This window comes from Adiantum capillus-veneris, chromosome 6 (assembly GCF_014529385.1).
Source record: "Adiantum capillus-veneris isolate H3 chromosome 6, ASM1452938v2, whole genome shotgun sequence".
NCBI classification, from domain to species: Eukaryota; Viridiplantae; Streptophyta; class Polypodiopsida; order Polypodiales; family Pteridaceae; genus Adiantum; species Adiantum capillus-veneris.
Genome location: NC_140936.1, coordinates 69,292,748 through 69,301,611, shown reverse-complemented (window position 1 = coordinate 69,301,611; position 8,864 = coordinate 69,292,748).

Genomic DNA, 8,864 nt, shown 5'->3' with positions numbered 1-8,864 from the left:
ATTGGGCATCACCGACTTCCAGCTAGGGGAAAGTTCTAAGCCCTATGATCTAACATTGGATGTGGCAGAGCAAGGACCGAAGATTACATGGCCACAGCTGCTACATCTTGCACCAAAAGTAAGGCGACAATGGTCTAAAATGGTAAGTACAAGACGCTCCAAAACAAAGGTAGCCGGAGCAATTTCGGGATGCAACATGGATGACATCCTTCCAATTGTCGACGTAAACATAAAAGGAAAGAGGGTTGGAAACACCTACATTGATGGAGGTGCACAAATTTGTGTAATGATGCTTTGATTAGGGCTCGAGGTTGACAGGCCTTCTCCATGCAAGGCAAAGATTTCAAACAATGCAAAAGTAAAGTGTGTGGGTGTGGTAAGTTCCGTGAAAATCAAAGCTTTCAACACTGAGGTAGAGGTAGATGTTTTTGTGATGCCTACTAAGGGGGAGGGCTATCCACTAATTTTGGGAAGGCCATGGTTGATGGCCATGAAGGCAAAACAGGACGGGGGTACTGGCCTTCTACGCATGACTGGTAAGAAAGGGGAGACAATCTACTATGACATGAGGATTGGCAAGCAGAAGCAAATGAATCTGGAAACATCGGCAGATGAAACCACTAGCGAATCTTCCAGTTCTGAGGAGGAGACCACATCCACCGACGAAAGTGACAGTTCCATTGATGTGATGGGTATCATTATGATGGATCCACAAAGGGTAAGCACAACTGGTGATCCATCACCAAAAGGGCAACCCAATGAAGAGGAGAGCAAATCACCTGGCCTAGGAGGAAGTAGGTTGAAGGGTATGTTGTCTACGGAATTAACACTTGAGGAGAAAGATAGTTTTTTGCAAATGTTGATGGGATTTCCTAACCTGTTCATTGAAAACTATGAAAGAATCACAGGCATTACAGTGGTGGAACATCATATTAAGCTGAAGGAAGGGGTAAAACCAGTTGTGCAAAAGCTACGACGACTGGGGGTCATACAAGAAAAGGCACTCTTGGCCGAGGTAAGGAAACTGCTGGAGGCGGGATTCATCTATCCTGTAGAAAACTCAGAATGGGTGTCACCTGTAGTGGTGACGCCTAAAAAGAATGGTAAGTGGAGGGTCTGTGTTGACTACAAACCACTAAATGCAGCTACAAAGAGAGACCACTTTCCTCTCCCTTTCTTGGATGAAATTCTGAATGAAGTAGCGGGTTTTGAATGCTATACCGTCTGTGATGGTTATTTTGGATACTTTCAAATACGCATAGCCTTGGAAGATCAGCTAAAAACCACTTTTATCATGCCATGGGGTTGTTTTGCATACAGGGTTATGCCATTTGGTCTCACAAATGCACCTGCCACATTCCAAAGATATGTCACATATGTTTTTCAACCGTTCTTTGGAACATCCATAAGAGTGTTCATTGATGATTTTTGTATATATAGCTCCCGTATTTCACATTTAGAAAAGGTAACTGAAGGTTTGGCCAGGTTGCAGAGCCTAGGTGGGCAATTAAATGTGGATAAATGCCACATTGGGGAGAGTAAAGTCATTCTACTAGGCCATGAAATTTCAGCAAAAGGTATCAACGCCGACCCAATGCCATTGGGCCATTACCTAGGGCCAACTCAGGAAAATTCTACATTATCATGGGGGTCGACTACATGACTAGATGGGCAGAGGCTACAGCCACCACTAGAATCACAGCGGTAGAAGTAGCTAAATTTATCTATGAGCATATATGCTGTAGGTTTGGCACACCTTTAGAGATCATCTCTGATAGAGGGCCAGGTTTCAGAGCAGACTTGTTAGGAGAATTAATGCAGAAACTGGGCATTACAAGGAGGCACTCTTCACCATATTACCCTCAATGTAATGGCCTAGTTGAAAAGGTAAATGGAATGGTTTCTAAAATTATTACCAAGTAGGTAAACAATCATCCTGGAGACTGGGATAAGTATCTACTACTAGCTTTATGGGCCTACAGAACTTCATTTCGTACATCCTTGGGATTCACACTGTATCATCTAGTATTTGGTAAGGAAGCAATCTTGCCCATTGAAGTGCAACTACAAAGTCTCAGAGTAATGGCAAGCCAGCTTCAATAGCCCAACATGCATTTGAGAGATCACATCATCAACTTGGAAAGACTGCAGTTGGACAGAGAAGAAGCAATAAATTATTATGCAGCACAAGCAGAGCATAGACGGCTTAGCTTTAACGAGCATCTCCGGAAAAAAGAATTGAAGAAAGGAATGTTGGTGCTCCGCTACGACAATCGCTTCGACACGCACAAGGATAAGAAACTCCTACTCCGATGGGAAGGTCCTTTCATCGTCAGGAAAAAGTATGCCAATGGAAGCTACCAGCTTATGGAGGCTGATGGAAAACTTCATAAAACCAAGGTAAATGGTTGGCGACTTAAACCTTATTTTCTTCGATTTGACCAGGCTCCACCAATTGACATTCCAGATGAGGACACACCATCAGTCGCCACCTCTGACGATAATGATCAAACAGATGAGCTAGAGACATGAATGCCTCTAGCCAAAAGGGGAGGGCTAATGATGGGGGCTTTTAACAAGCCAAGCTCCCGTACCCCTCTTCTCTCGTCCCCACCCCATGAAAACCCCCTCTTATGGAGGGAGTGATAAAAGGCATTGGAAAAAAGTTTAAAAAAAAAAAGTATGATTATGTAAATATATAAGAAAGGTAAAATAGGCCACCTCATGCCTGCGGGGTAGCCCATCCCCACCTTGCCTCCTTTTTCTTCAATGTTGCCCCGCCGGGTGTCCCTTTTCCTCTCCTCCACTCAAAAGGTCAACCCCCTCTCTCTTCCCTTTGTCCTTTCTCCTTTCTCTCTCCCCTCAAGCTACCCCACCTCTCACCAATAATGCATTATAACTCACCAATAATGCACCAACTCACATGCAACTTACCCTATCTTCCAAAATAGTATACCCCACCCCCTCTTTCTCTCTCCTATCATATCCCATGACCCAAATACCCCCCTCTCTCTCTAAAAGGCGCCATGTCTCTTGTCTTGTAGATAAATAACCTCCCCCACACTCACACACACTTAGTTTCACTGAAAAAGGTGCCCATAGACTCATCCCCACCCGGTGGTTACCTGATTTTTCTTGTGTTCACACACATCTGCACACAGATTCACCTCTGAACACACTCCCCTCTCTCCCCTCTTGTAATTACTTTATTCTCCATGTCACCTCTCACTTTTTTTCATCAACCCATCTCTCTCTCTTAGTCTCTCTCTCATGAGACTGCTGTTCTGGCACATATACACATAGCCAGACAAGTGGGGCCCACAGTCACATGGCCTATGTAGATAATTATTTCTTCATTTCTAAATTCTAGAATTTCTCCCCCCTCCTCCCCTATATAAAGAGGGGTCACCATCACACAAAAAACAGAACATCACCAAAGAACACACTATGCACTGTGTGTGCCTAGTGCACACACACACACACACACCCACAGCATCACCATCACCGCAATCACCATGCTTGTCTTGAGCAAGACCTCTACACCCTTGGCTATGGAAGATGAAGGGCAACTAAATGAAGGATGATGGCCATAATCCTCGTGCGAGTCTTCGCCATCAACTCCCACCTATCCGCCATGTGCTCTACCACTCTCTCCCTTCTCATTCCCCTACCCTATGCTCCCCATTTCATCGCCTAATTCTCTAAATAAAGCTTGAGGTTTTGTGAGTATGCTTCCTTGCAATGTTTTGCCCATGTGAGGTGTGCAGAATCGCCACCTAGTCTTGTGTTTTGGAGTGAGCTTGTGTATGTGTGAAGGGTGTGCGGATTCGCCATCCTTTTGTTATGCCTAAGTACTAAGCCGCTATATCCCCTCCCTCACTCTCTCTCTCTCTCTCTCACTTGATCTCATTCCCTCTCCTTTTCATCATTACTCCCAAGCATCCATCTCTCTTGGATGAAAACTTTGTTATGGTGGTGTGTTGTTTGCGTCCTAGCCGGTGAAGCTAGGTGGTGCCCCCTGTTTGCTTTACCATGACAGGCTCGAGGCGCGCCATTCGATCCCTGGTGTTTTAGAGGCCGTCGGGGTTCGAGGTTCGCTTTGCTCCCGTCAACGTTAAATTAGATTTAGGTTTATTTAAGTTAAATTAGATTAGATTTAGGTTTATTTTTAATTAGATTTACGTTTATTTATGCTAGATTTAGATTTACGTTATATTAGATTAGATTTAGGTCTCCATAGACTGGAATGCCTGCATGAAGCGGGTGAAGAAAGCCCTCAATGGAATATAGGGTAGTGCTGCCTTCACTCATGGTGGGCTCCGTCGATCCAAAAGTACTGGTGAAATGTCTTCAGAAGATAGGGAAGAAGGTGGATCTTTAGGGCGGCAAGAGTTACTACATCCCCGATACAATGACCATATAGACAACCTCTAGTCATTCAACAACAACTTCAAAGTTAGTAACAAGAGCAAGAACGGTCTAAAGGGCCAATTGCTGTCTTCAGATGTGGATGGAGATGAGGCAGCGTCACCGCCGGAAGTTAACTCTCACATCTTTAGTGATGAGAATGCCAACTCTTGCCGAGCTATGTGAAAAATTATGTGTTAAATCAGTTTTAAGGTTCTTATAATCCCTGTTAGTTTAGTTCTTTGTTTTTAATATAACATAATTTACGTTAGATTTAGATTTATGTTATATTAGATTAGACTTAGGTTTATTTAGGTTTACCCACACACACACACACACACACACACACACACACACACACACACACACACACACACACACACACACAAGAAGAAGAGAGTTTTAACGTCGTAGGAAACTATCCCAAAAGACGTTAAAGATTAGGTTAGATGTAGACTTACGTTAAATTAGATTTAGGTTTATTTTTAGTTAGATTTACGTTTATTTAGATTTACGCTTATTTACGTTAGATCGAGTCCAGGCAAGAATTACTTACGGTTTAGGGTTTAGAGTTAGACGAACAATGAAAATATCTACTGTGAAAAGATGTTAAGATGCTGTGAAGTGCTACAGCTAGAGAAGAGGCAAAGGGGTTTTGTCCACTACATGCAGTATCATGTAGACGTGGGTCTGTAGATTTCTTGTACCCACAAATATAGGTATTGACCAATAAAGGCGAGATTATAACCCGGTGGTTCTGATCTCCGTGCACCTCTAGACCGAGGTGTGCGGGGATTGGACATGACTAGAGAATGTGAGGTAGAGAGAGAGAGAGAGAGAGAGAGAGAGAGAGAGAGAGAGAGAGAGAGAGAGAGAGAGAGAGAGAGAGAGAGAGAGAGAGAGAGAGAGAGAGACATAAGACGAAGAATGCCAATAGAATATTAAATTTGTTGTCCAGGTTATAAGATTTTTATCCTCATTATGAGTAGTGACGAGGATGTGGGACCGTCCAACCGAAACACCTATCTCTCAACGAGGGTCTTATGTCCTTGTAATCAATGCAAGCATGCTGTGCGACGGACAAGACGTGTTTCTTTGCAGCACGTTCGCGAATTTGGCGAGTTCAATCCATCTATTATAGATCGAGTTGTTGCCAATTATAACTCATCGGACTCTGACGCAGGCCAACAAGCAGCAATCTTGCAACCCAATAGACGTGTTCTATGGCTAAGCTTGATTGTGCCAGGGCGATATAAAGTGGGGAATATGGATGTGTATCTTCATCCACTATTGGAAGAGCTACAACAATTGTGGATTGGCATAGAGGTGGTGGATATGAGCCGACACACAGGACGACGGAATGCTTTGATCAGAGGCATTCTAATGTGGACCATGCATGACTATTCCGGGCTAACAGAATGCTCAGGTGATCTATTGACACTCCTCACTCAGATACTGTAAATCTTGTTTTTGCCCATAGTTGATCTATTATCATGTGTATACATGCAGGGCTTCAAACAAGCGGATACAGAGCATGTGTCACATGTGGACCTAGACTGAATGCACGTAGGGCGCCCTCACTGAAGAAGCAAATCTATGAAGGTCATCAAGCGTATCTTCTAGAGAATCATGTGTTACGCGATGGATTTTTGGGAAGAGAGCCACCAAGGATGTCTGCACAAGCATGGTTAGAGCAGAAGGAGATGTGCGATGACGGATTGCCTCCAGGGATGAAGAGACTATCTCTATGGTACGAGTTACCATACTGGCCCCGACTCATGATCAATCACTTGCTCGATCCAATGCACATATTCAAGAATGTGGGTAATCTACTATGGGACCATCTGACCGGCAAGAAAGATACTTTGGGAGCCAGAGTTGACCTTAGAAATGTGGATCGTATGGAGCAATATTGGCCGCAAACAGCGTCTGATGGATCGATAAAACTCCCTAAAGCACCATGGATTTTCACACGAGCCCAAGAACTCAAAGTAAAAGAGATCATTCGATCTTTGTGGACCCCCACTGGCGTAATGCACTCGCTCCGAACGTGTTTTACTAAAGAAGGAAAGCTTACCGGTTTGAGGTCACACGATTGGCATAAAATGTGTCAGGTACGTTCATAGTGGACTTTAATATCATTGCATAAAATGTGGACTTTAATATCATTGCTGCACATACTTTACAGTTTATTTTACCGGTTTCCATTGAGGGATGTTTGTCTCTCAACATCCGTAACACAATCTACAAACTTGCAAAGCTGGTGCAATGGATCTTACAAAAGAAGATCAACGTAGAATCCATACCATTCGCCAAACTAAATGCTGCGGAGCTTGTGTGCATGTTTGAGAAACATTTTCCTACTACCATGCTAACCATTCAGGTGCATCTTCTTGTTCACATAGTTGATGAGGTGGAAATAGCTGTCACAGTTCATTCCAGATGGATGTTCTTCTTAGAACGTTTCATGAAAATGCTTAAGGGATATGTGCGTCAAAAGGCACGTTCGAAGGGTAGCATGGCAAAAGGTTGGTTGGTATCAGAGTCCCTAGTGTACATTGGAGAGTGGCTAGACGGATTTGATAAAGCCCAGGACACGCTATGGCAAACCATAGATGATGAGCACATATCAGGGATTGTCATGTGCAATCTCGGTGTTGAGAAGAAGATGACGGAAGATCTAGAGGCTAAAATCAACCGATTTTTCATGCTTCACAATCCAGTGATGCAAAAGTGGATTTCACAATATGAGGATGCAAAGCAAGAGCGACAAAGGGCACGAATCGAGTGGAGACGGGGAAGACGACCACCGATGCACTATCCGACGGTTCTGGAGAGCCTACCAACCTTCATGAGCTTAAGATGGTTGCATAACCAATTGAAAAGCGCACAACAATGCGGTGACGAAGTGACTGAGGAAGAGTGGGAGTACTCTTGGGGTTGCGCGACCAAGGTAAGTTTGCAATGTACGACTAGCTAGTGACTTTATTTCTAAACGTTTGAACGGCCACTCATAATCTTTGTTCATTGTAGTATAAGTCATACACAGCAGCATGGTGTAAAGGTCGACATTTTAGGGTGGAACGAATCGACAAAAAGCATTTTACTCAAGATTGTGGAATCATGGAAAAATTTGAACAGTCTAGTCGACGACGTTCCTCTGATGCAGATCCTGTGGTGGCGGAACTCACTTACTTCGGCACGCTGCAAGAGATTTTGAGGATCGATTACAGAGGATTTTTTTTCGACTTGTTCGATGTGCAATGGTTCAAGATAATCATGGAGGGTCGCAACGCTACTGTGCGTAGAGGAGAGTCTGGTTTTCTTGAGGTGGATTCTACTAAGAAATGGACTGACCTAAGAGACACTTTCGTACTACCCGAGCATTGTGAACAAGTAAGTATGTAAATAGTTAACATCCCCCTTTTACAAGTTACGTGCTTGAAAGCTCTCATGTAAGTTATGTGGCTTTGGCAGGTAATATTTCATCCTACAAAGTCTACATCAAACTGGTGGTACGTCATAGAGGTAGCCCCTCGTAGTGCAAGGACGTATGAAGGCTACCATGTGCCAATCACAACGGCATCAATGAAGGAGATCAGAGAAGATGCTCAATCAGAAGCCGCTGCGGTGGTGCTAGACGAGCATCAAGATGCTACTACTCTATATGGGGTGCATGCAGAGGAGCTACAAAATGAAACAGAGGATATGTGTTTAAACGGAGAGCTCTATATAGATATAGGAAGTTATGCTGAGTTATGCGAGGATGAGAGAGAGATCTCTTAAAGCCACAAATATTGTATTTGAATAATTTTGCTCCGTGTTGTAAAAGCTCTGGCTCTCTAAGTACCTTCCATGGTGTATAACGCTCTTTTCTACTCGCGCTCACATCTTTTGATTGAAAATTCTGAGTTTTCGACTTGCCTCTTCTATCACTCAATTCATTGCGTCATTGTATTTATATGCGTCATTACGTCATTGTATTTAATGGTCTTTGCGTTGATAGCCGTTTTTCGGCTTTCCATAATTGCCATAGTAAGCTACCTCACCCTACCAAATTCACCCAAACACTATGGCTATCCCTACCATTTCATTGTACATAGGCGTGTGTGAGTTACGGGACTTTTCCCATATCTCCTTAAAAACCCTCAGCTAGCTAGTCACTGGGCTAGGTGAGCCAAAAAATAAAATAAAAAATAAAAGTATATTATGGCCTCTTTGTGTGTAAATATTTCATTGTATATATGGCCTAAATATAGGGATTTTTTATAATTATTTTGATATTTTATTTAAATATTTCTACTTAGGTGTGTGTTTTATTAAACCTATGTACACCTTCTTTCATCCTCTTACACCATAATTATATTTTTTTTTTTGCCAATATGTACATACTCTAACCTCATATTTTTCCTTTATACAAATCACTCCCACATTTTCACCCTCACCCTCGTGAAAAC